Consider the following 10571-nt stretch of genomic DNA (forward strand, 5'->3'; position numbering starts at 1 on the left):
GCCATGCTACCGAGGGATGGAGCCCACGATAACACGAAGCCAATTCATCATAATCATCTAAAATCCGTCAAATAAAAAGATTCAATTCTATTATTCATCAAATAATCGAACCAATATGGGTTCAGAGCATCTAAATCCAAAAGCAAGTACTAACCCGAATCTAAACATTCATAAATAACTATAAATTCATGATTATAAAATAAATTAAACTTCTGTTGTCAATTTTTTTTTTTCAGCTTGTTATGCCGATCTTCAAGCTTGGATTCCTTTTGCCGATCCTAATCTTATTTCTCTGTTCAAACAAAAAGAAAACAAAAAGAATATGAGCTACACTAGCCCAGTAAGTAGAACTTGCACTTCCTTATCGGATCAAGCAAAAGTTTTTTTCATGATAATACAATATTTAGAAAATAACAGATAATATAAAATAAAGCATTTCATAGAGCATATAACAAAACAAGTTATAAACTCATCATGCATGCATAAATCATGTATATTTCATAATTATGAATCGTAAATCATTTTCATCATGTATTCATGTCATGTTTCAAAACATTGCTCACAGATATTCGTGCTAAGGTCACTATTATACCCGTGACAGGGCCATATTTCTTAATCGACAGAGTTCTTAATTCTTGTGCCAACTTTATACCCGCTGGCAGGGCCATGTTTCATGTGGATGCTAGCTCCGGATGTCGACCTTCCCGTAGGGATTCATTCATAGCCATCTGAGAGCCTTTGAAATCATTATATCTTTTTCTTAAAGCATACATATACATAGATGGAAAAACAATGAAATTCATGTTTCATAATCATGCTATTTTCATAAGACATATTCATGAAATCAATGCTCATAATAAAACATGCTTTTTCATATCACATATGCCGATCCTTATTTTATGAAAAATTATGATTTCATCAATAGCAATTCTTTGCATAAAAACATGATCATTTAAAAATAAATAAGGAGCATAGGATCTACTTACCTCGTTCGTCTTAGATCTTCAGACTTCATTAAAAGAATCAGCTAATCCTATTTAAAATATCAAATCATCATCAATTTCTATTCCATAAATATAATAAGATTAAATCATAAGTAAAGAGGACCGTTGACCGAATGTGTCGGACTATCCAGATACCAGGACAATTTAGGATCTTTGATCTAAGGGTCAGATTCAAGTGACTTGATCAAGAAATCGTGAAACACAGATCGAATTAAGATCAAGTTCAATCAATAGAGTTCTTTAATAATAAATTTGAAAGATCTTTGATACGATCAGATGAGGTTGACATACAGCACGGATATCAAAGCAACTTCAGATCATCTTGTTAGAGTCAACATGAGCCCCTAAAAGATGAAGGCATGACTCGGTACATGATTCATAGACCTTTTTTAGAGAGAGAAAGTCAATCATGAGAGAGAAAGTAGAGAGAGAAAGTGGAGAGAGAATCTTCGTATCCTTTAAAAGTGGCAATCATGATTGAGATCATCAGAGGTCATATCAAGGTGATTTAATATAGATTAACCATGATTGATATTATCAATTTCGAAAAAGAATCGGATCGGGATCCGATCTACTGCACGAATTTTAGAGCAGTCCCAGATCATCATATTTTTATCTCGAGTTTATCCTAGGGTTTGTGATGTAATCAGAGAGAGAGAATGACCCTAGAGAGATGAAATCCATAATGAGAGAGAAAGGTCTAGAGAGAGAAAATAGGAAGAAATTTTAGAGAGAAAAAATGTAGAGAGAAGGTAGAGAGAAAAAGTCTAATTCTAGAGTGAGAAAGACTTAAGAGAGAGATGAGAGAAACTTTCTCTCACACATATATATATTTTTTTATTATATATATATATTCTTTTTTTTTTCTTTTTCTTTTTTTTTTCTTTTTCTTTTTAGAGAGAGACAATAGAGAGAGAAAAAGAGAGAGAAAGAGGGAAAAAGAGGGGAGAGAGAAAAATTTTCTCTTTTCTTATTATTATATTTTTCTTTTCTTTTTTTTTTCTTTTCTTTTTCCTTTTTCTTTTCTTTTTCTTTTTTTCTTTTTCCCTTTTTCTTTTCTTTTCTTTTCTTCTTCTTCCCGGGCTTTTATTGGGCCGAAACAGGGGACCTTGAGGTCCCCGTGCCTTGATCGGCCGATCACGGCCATCTCATGGCCGGTGGTGGCCGGCGGCAACGGCCGACTCTCCCGGGTTCGGAGAGACCAGGGCCGGCGGTCGGCGTGACCGTCGGCGCCGGAAAATCATAGGAAAGAGGCGGCGAACAGGAGGTTTTCTTCTCCAACTAAATCCGGCGACACCCGTCGCCGGCCATCGTGCTCACAGGCACGGGAAAGAAGGGAGAGAAGAGAGGGAGAGGAGGGAGACCTTACCACAACCTCCGGTGACCCCCACCGGCGAGAAATCGCGGCGAACACGGGTCGAGGAGTCACGGCTTCAAACGGGAAAATCGGAGGAAATCTCCGGCAATCGACGGCGACTGAAGGGTCTACCCAAAGAGGAGAGAGAGGGGTTTCTTATAGGGTTCGTCCTAGGGTCTTTTAATGGCCCTAGGACTCCGATTTTTGATCGGAAAAGAGGAAGACTCCGATCGGGAGTCTTCCTGCTCTGTTTTTCCCCTTTTTTTTTTTTTTTTTTCGGGTGGGCTTTGAGCTGGTTTTGGGCCCAATTGGGCCGGATTATCACAAGTTCAAGGCCTAAGCAAAAGGTAAACATCAATGAGTTTTGTCATGATGGCGAAGTCATTGCTACTGGTGCTAAACACCTTTGTACCTTCCTCTGTGCTGGCTTTAGAACTCATAGCTGCCAAGGGAGGTCTATAGAAGGATACTCAAAAACAGTGATCGGTTGGATTAACGGTGAATGTCTCAGTTACTCCAGATTACCTTTCTTGTGGGATATCCAGGAGATGGTACATGGAGTGCATGGTTTCAAGGTGATATACATTCTTCACCAAAAGGATAGAGTTGCTGATGATCTCCTCACCTACCTGTTAACTGTTGTTAGAATGGGGATGCTATAGTTTTGTAGCTTTGGACAACAGTCCTAGAAGTGAAAAATAGTAATTATTACCTAAAACAAATTTGCTACAGAAAACTATGTCGGCTCCAATCGAAAAAAATGAAAAGAAAAAGAAAAGAATTCTTGTCAGAAAGACCATTATCACCATTTTTTTGAGGCCTCTCACCTTGAAGCTTACTGTTCAATAACTACTATTTTTGTTGATATATTTAAGTGCCACATACAATCTTGTATTTCTCCGCAACCATATACCTAACAAGTTTTGGCTATTTTCAAAAAGATTAGGAGTCCCCAAAAATTGCCTTTGAATAAATATTATGCTGACATTTGTGTATGGATTGAGATTTATGCATAAGCATTCTTGCTTATCAGTTTCATATTATCAGAAGAGTTCATGGATATTATTCTTAAAATTCTCTTAAAGGAGAAAAACTCATTTCATACATTCACAATGCGCATGGAAAGGTGCACTTATGAGCACCAATTTATACCATAAATTTTAGGATAAATTATAGAAACACCCTCTCAAGTCTAGGCTACCTTTACTTACATCCCCTATACTTTAAAAAGTATCAAACTGGTCCTTAAAATTTTGAAATATTCCAAAGAGGTCCTTCCGTCCATCTCTGTTAATGAAATATTGTCACATGACCATCACATGATATTATCATTTTATAAAATGATAAAAATATCTTTATGTCTACCTCCTCCCTCCTTTTTCCTCTCCGATTGATTTCCTCCTCCTCCTCCGATTAACCTCCACCCATTCCTCCATCGTCTTCCCTTCCTCCTCCTCCTCCTCCTCCTCTCTCCTCTCCCCTCTCCGATTGATCTCCTCCACTATCTTTTCAAGATGCTGACCACTCTCTCTTGAATTTGTTGGATCTTCTCATGTATATCATCATTCCGATCATATACCGATTAGATGTATACCACACCAAGATCTTCCCCATATTCTCTGATGGCCTCTTCAAAATTTTTCTTTCCTTAAAGTCAAAGAATGAGGATGGAGACAGAAATGGGAGGATTGAAGAGCAGTGGCTTTTCAATCTGCTTGATTGGAACAGGAAGTCTCGTAAAAAAATTATTTTTTAGTGGGACAAATTCATCCGGTAAATCAATATCAACCAAAATGTCTGAAAGCAGCTACTTCTTATTCATCCAGAATATAAAAAACTCTTTAAATTGTGTTCCTTACTTCTTTTTCTTAGAGAAACCTTTTCTTAGTGGTGCTGATTTATCTAAGTGTTTAATCATCAGCAGAAGGTTATGAATTAATGTCCTTGCCCTGCTATGATCTCCCAGACTAAACAAGCATCTGCATGGATCCTCACATCCTTTTGCTGCAATCATCTCAATAAGTGACTGCAGCAGTTGTCTATGAAGAAATGGACTGCCCCAACTGCCATGCACTGTTGCAAAAGGAAAATAGGAGAGAGAAGTTGAAAAGATGTTTCATCATTGCCTCAATAGAAAAGACACTGTAAGATAAAGAGAAGAATGCATTCAAAACAGAGAGATCTTAAAATAACAACCAAATTTAAATATGATACAAAGAACTTCACTGCTGTAAAAAAACTGGAAAGTTAAAAACACTTGTACCAGAGAAAAGAAGGTCATTTTCTTTATGAAATTAAGCCGACTGTCTTGTCCTTCTCTCATTTCTATTTTTTCATTGACAGAGAACAATGCGGAGAAATAGGGAAATTAATTTGCATATTTGTTGACACAGAAATAATCCTACAGCTCTGGAATGACATGGCAGGTATGTTCTATAGGTCATGAAACAAATGTATAACATTGTCTCTAGCATTAGTATCATAAGTCCATAACAACTGAATCAAAGAACGTAAAATGAGTCAGCTTAATAATGCCAAGAGGTCAGCTTCCCTGTTGAGCGATGCACCTTACACTATTATTTGATTCCATTGAACAGTTTATTGCTTCTAATGCCTGACAGAACTCAAACAGACAATCTTTTCGACTATGACATGGACTCCTTGAAACATAGCATAGATGGTATTTGGTGCTAACTATATCATGTTTATGATCCTTTTGACATAATACAATCACATTTCAGCTACTAAGGCTGATATATTTAAGGGCACTAACCAGCTCATACTCAATTGATACTAAGGGCTTTATAAATGATACTTATAAGGTTATGAAATCACATTTTCAATTTATGGAATGAGGTTATAGAAATGATTGAGCCCAACCTGCTGATACTTGGCTGGTACTGAAATATAAATTGATACTTAGATATCAGCCCAACCTGCCGATACTTAAGTCTAAATATTATACAAACCAAAAGAACCTGCTGAAATATAAATTGATACTTAAGTATCAGTCCAAATTGCCAATACTTAAGTTTCTAAAGATTATGCAAACCAATCGAACATACTGAAATAAAATTGATACTTAAGTGTCAGCACAACCTATCGATTCTTAAGTTCTAAATATTACCAAAACCAATTGAACCTACCGAAACATTGTTGTACTCAAGTATCAGCAGATTGGACTGATACTTAAATTCTAAACATTGTGCAAACCAACCAAGCTTTTCAAAGTATCATATTCAACTAAAACAAAATTGAAAGTGCCATAATCAACTGAAACATAAGGTATCATATTCAACCAAGCTGCTTGCAACCAAATGGTATCACATTTCATAATATAAAAGTACCATAAGGTGTATCAAAATGTATACAAAGATATCAAGTTGTATCACAAAGTGTGTCATTTAGTTGTACAAGAGTATCATTTCCAGTAATCCAGTATGCTGAAGATGTTCAAGTTGAGATAAATTCTGCAGCAATTTGCCAAGAGATCACAGTTTCAAAGTTTGTTTCTGAAGCTATAGAAAGAGGTTTGGTACAGGCTGAAGCAGAAGCTGCTGCTGAGGAAGTCATTCATTCAAAAAATCATGAAATTTCTCATCTGAGAGATCAATTACAGTACTATGAAGCTGTGAACCGTGAAATGTCCCAGAGGAATCAGGAAATTGTAGGTAAGATCTTGAAGGTTGCTTGTGCAAGTCTATTTAAAGGCCTCAATCTCTAGTTCCTTTTCACTGAAAACCACCGATCAATCTCTGATTTTTTTTCCCTCTTTTCATTCTGATTTCTGGTGGAATAAGCTTGCTTTGGCCGCCAAAAAACCCGGTTAAATCCCGTCAAAAGTCAAGTAATCTCCTCATTCCTCCTCCATCGATCTTCCATGGGATTCTAAGCCGGAAAGTCTATCGAATAATTGCTGAAAAATCTTTGAAAATAACTGTTAAATTTTTTTCCTATTTTTTTCTCTTGTTTTGGATTTTTCCATTGCCGTTTTGGCTGCCGCCAGTCACCGGACCCTGTCGATCGGCATCGCCAGGGCCTGCTCCTCCGGCCAGGGTGGTGGACGGCTAGGGGGAGGGCCTCCTCGCTGGGAACAGGGGGAGCAAAAGCTCCCCTGTTCTGTAAACAAAACAAAAAGAGGAAGAGGAGGACGCACAGGTCCTCTCTTCCGTGAAGAAGGAAAAAAAATTCTGAAATTTAGAGGGGCATTTTTGTCTATTGTAATGTCAAGCGGACACCGTCAGTGGCTAAATAACCGTCGGGGTCTCTTTGAAATATGTCGAAATTTTTGATACTTTTTAAAATAAGTAAAAATGATTTAAATTTAAAAAGATATTTTTGTAATTTATTTTAAATTTTATTTGTTGCACCGGAAGATTAGTGGATGAGAGGTATATCATATTAAACAGTAATTGTACATCCAATTACGATATTTTGCCGAGTAAATTTAGATTCCATGAAGACACCATTGTTGCTTGCTTCACTGATGTGCTACCACTATAGCAAGGGACAGTCTTTGGAGATAACATTAATGCAATCAGATGAAAGAAAGATCCCTCTTTCTCAGGCCAAAAATATTCATACATTCCATGCTAAATTGAAGGGTAGAAGGTTGTTTTATCAGCCACTCCATTTGTTCCTGGCCAATGCTATATGGAACTCAAGGAAACAAAAGACCAAATACTAGAAACTCACATTCAAAAAGTATCATACTGTTATGACAGCAAGTATATTTTGAAAGGGGATAAATTTTTCCGCTCGGAACTTGTGGCAATGGTTAGAATCTTTTGAAACAAGGGAGCCTCTGTCTAGATTCTCACTGATAAGACTTAGCACTACCCCTAAAGCCTAAACTTGACCAATTTGTCGCCTATTAGACTCATTATGTTATTATAAGAATGGTTTCTACACAGATACGGATCGAATGTGATTTAGTTTGAGCTAAGGTATTCCCTGTTTGAGCTTGAGTAAAATATTAGGAAGTCCAACCCAATTTTTCTATTAAGCTATCTTTCCAAGACTTGCTGCTCTTCAACTAGCCATTTTCTGAGGACTAAAGCCTCGTCTTTTAAGCACTAAAATAACACATACTATATCACCCTTGCCTAAGAAGAAAACTGGGATTAGTTGATCTCTGATGTTAGTTAAAGTGATCAAAAATTCAAGTTGGAATAGAAAGGATGAATAGTGGATGCAATCTTGTATCCTGCATTTGCCATGTCATACTTTCCGGTCTCCAAAACAGGGAACTTTTTCTTCTTCTTGTTTTTTTTTTTTTTAAAGAATGGGAGGGAGACTGGCGTGGAGTTTGATTATGGAATCCCTAATCGAAGCAGTGTAACCGTTGGGGCAAAGCCTCAATGGTATGTGAACTTAGTAATTAACTCGGTTCTGATGATAAGTAAATCAAGTTATTTACCCTTACCACAAGAAAGGAAGAGAAACCTCTTTTACGACCATTCATTCTTGTTCTCAATTCAGCACAAAGCGGATCCAAACTAATTGTATACTTGTGTAGCAGTGACAAATTGGTCAAATTTGACTAATCATCACCCACAAGGCCACCATTAAAGATTGCATGTTTACTCTCAAACAAGTTCATGTTGGTTAAGAAGAGATAGCAGGTCTCACCTAAATATAGACACTGAGAAAACCTGAGCATGCATGGCTTCATGTACATCCAGACATTCTTCCATAGTTAAATCCAATTGAAATTGACCAAAGAAGTCTCTCATGTTTGTGAAGAACTATCAGGTGTGATGTAACAATTAAGTCAATGTTTTATGGATGCCTGGCTACCATCACCTGACAGATTATCTCTCTGTACTTTAAGTCAATGATGAATGGCTGTTTCACCGAGATTTCAAAGGATAATGGCCTCCATAACCCTTATCAATTCTTCTTTATCATTGCCCACCTAGCTGATATCCACTCGTGCATGTGGAGAGTATCATATGGATGTGGCGCAGCTAGTGGATCAGTATGACCTACTTCACCACCATCCCCACCCAACAAACTGGAAACCATTTTCTTTCTGTAATTAGGACATCCAAGATCAGAGACAAAATACACTTGCCCTTACTGTGACCTTAAAGTTTTTCTATCTTATCTGTCATTCCTTTCTTTCTGAAGGTTTACATTGGTTTGCTCTATTCAAATCCCTTTCCTCAAAAAGCTTCCCTCATGACATGTTTGTCTCTGCCTACATATCCGCTTCTTTTCTCCAGAATACTCATTCTCTACACGTGATACATTCAGTTAAAAAATGTAATTGTCCCCAGTAATAAGACCAAGATCTGTCCTCGATAAGTCAGAAGCACCTTTCAGCCTATCTTTTGTCAATGAGCTTTCTAATTAACTAATGTACTCGATAACTTGGTGTCAAAAGACTGTATCTTATATCCACTATGGTTAGGCTTGTTCACAACACATGCCAAAAAGATCAGACATTTTGCGTAAACTCCTATCTTCATCAATTTGTTGAGTGCGATCAGCAGATCCAAGAACAGGATAATTTATTATAAAGCAGTTACAAATATGAACTCAAAAATCCAAATCCTTTAAAAATACAGTAACCTCATTCATTTAATCTCACTTATGATAGTAGCCAGCTTTATAAGAAAAGAAACTACAGCTCTGAAAGAAAACCTTATGTGTCCAGCTGCTGCTGCTGCTGCTGCTGATGGACCACTGTAAGCAATACAGGAATCATTGAATGTGCTGGCCCTCATTGCAGCTTGGAGAGCTTTGGCCAGGGCATAGGCAGCAGCAGAGGCAAGTGCTCCAATGAAGGCTGTTTGGATAGCACTTAGCAGAGGGCGGTTGCCAGTAAAGTGGCCCTTGATGTAGCCAAAGAAGATAAGTGCAGTGAGAGTGGACACCAATTGCATGCCAGCATTGCTTTCTGAGCTGTTTGGGATGAAGAAATAAGGCAAGAGGGGCACCCATATGCCGCTCCACCACATATTGCCATGGCAATGTTAGTGCACTCTGCAGTGCCCTCCTTGGCTCGGGCTTCTCCAACCCTAGCTCAAACCTTGAAAGGACAAGATCAGTTGCAGTCATAGTCATAGTGAATAAGGGTTGTTTCATCTCATTAAAGTTGGCTTCTTGAATTTTTGTTTGCCTTAGTTATCCAAGCATGAATATAAAGCAGACTGTTATTTGGAAAGGGGAATTATGATGCTACTTTCACTCTGATGATGTTCCTCTGGACTTGCCTTACATATTGTTTGAGAAGTCAAAAGAAAAGGATGACTGGATCATAACAAAGAACAAATGTAACTAAAAAACTTATAAGAACAAGTGAACAGATAATTTAAGATTTTTTTATTTTTTGAAATGATTCTTCTATGAAATTTTGTGAATGACATGAGCATATACTAGGTAAAAAGACATACACGGCACATAATTTACAGGCACCACTTTTTGCACCAGTCGTACCTAACTGGTTATGTGGCATTTTGGCATTAGGTATGAGCCTCACAAAATTCACTAACATTATATTTACATGCATATGGTACATCCTGTGCTCTTACCATCTATACATATAAAATTCGAAGTACTACCACTCTGCAGTAAAATCTTCCGACTCACCTTTTTTTTCTGCATTGGTACACTTATTATAATAAATGTACTTCCTCTTTGTCAATCTCTCTGCAAAACCTGATTTACAGAGGAGGGCATGGTAATAATGTTTCATTCATTGATCTTCCCTAGCATATTTAATCCTTGGAAAATATCTAATATTTGACATTTCTTAGCTTATATAGGATGTTCTTATATGAAAATCATATAAGATACCTCTGACAATGTGAATATCATGTGAAATTCACTTGAGATTTGAAGATCACATTATCCTTGTTACAATAATATAATGACAATATAGTAAAATTATTAAACTAAATAATTGACTTATTATCACCATTGTTATACTGGAAAAGTTCTATTTAAAGCACACAACAGAACAGATATATCTCACGAGTTGTCCTTTAAACATTTCTTAAAATCTTGATGATATCCAAAAATTATGAAAATAAAACAACTAGAGGATGTTAATAATGTAGAGATATGTAAAAGAAACAAAAGAAGTGTATTCATAAAGGAAGAGCTGTACTGCATATTTCTTGTTAATTTTCCAATTGTAGAACATCCAAATTTTCAACTATAATGTGCAAAAGATTGATATTTTTATCAACTCGTAGACCAGT

This window comes from Elaeis guineensis, chromosome 1, assembly GCF_000442705.2.
Source record: "Elaeis guineensis isolate ETL-2024a chromosome 1, EG11, whole genome shotgun sequence".
Lineage (NCBI taxonomy): Eukaryota > Viridiplantae > Streptophyta > Magnoliopsida > Arecales > Arecaceae > Elaeis > Elaeis guineensis.